This window comes from Papaver somniferum, chromosome 7 (genome assembly GCF_003573695.1).
Source record: "Papaver somniferum cultivar HN1 chromosome 7, ASM357369v1, whole genome shotgun sequence".
NCBI lineage: Eukaryota > Viridiplantae > Streptophyta > Magnoliopsida > Ranunculales > Papaveraceae > Papaver > Papaver somniferum.
In genome coordinates, this window is record NC_039364.1 from 134,564,081 (window position 1) to 134,564,776 (window position 696).

At 35.9% G+C, this 696-nt stretch overlaps 1 pseudogene; it reads left to right on the forward strand.

The window, feature by feature from the left end:
* Positions 1 to 326: 326 nt before the first annotated feature.
* On the forward strand, positions 327 to 426 carry LOC113300809 (annotated as a pseudogene).
* Positions 427 to 696: the final 270 nt, after the last annotated feature.

Below are 696 nucleotides of genomic sequence, written 5' to 3' on the forward strand. Positions count from 1 at the left end.
CTTCCCAAAAAGGCTCTATTCTACCACTATTATCACTAGAATGACCTAATTCTAAGGCTTATAACCTTTTGGCTATGGCTGCTATTTTAGCATCTGACTCATAAGAACTTTCTACCCTATTGACATTTCCTCTACTTAGAAGAATTCTTTTCTGGGGTTCCCTACTATTTTCTCATTGTTGGGTCTTATCGGCGATTTCATTCAAAAATGTCATCGCCTCATCAACAGTTTTATTCTCAAACCCACATGTGCATAAGGACTCAACCATGGTTGTTGTTGAATAATCTAAACCCTCGTAGAGAATCTGAACTAACCTAACCATCTCTAAACCATGATGAGGACATTGAGATATTAAGTCATTGAACCTTTCTAAATACCTATATAAAGATTCTCCTCCTTGTTGAGCAAAAGTACATATTTGTGTCCTAATAGACGATGTTTTGTTCCTTGGGAAAAACTTCTGTGTAAAGGCAGATGTAAGTTGGTCATAGGTTTTAATTGACTTAGAAGCCAAACTATACATCCAATATTTGGCTTTATCTTTTAAGAAAAAGGGGAATAACCTAAGTTTCAACGCATCATCACTAAGGTTTTCAATTTTCAGAGTACTACAAACTTCCTCAAATTCCCTAACATGAAAATAGGGGTTCTCATTCTCTTTCCCTAAAAATATTGGGAGCATCTGTAAAGTCCCAG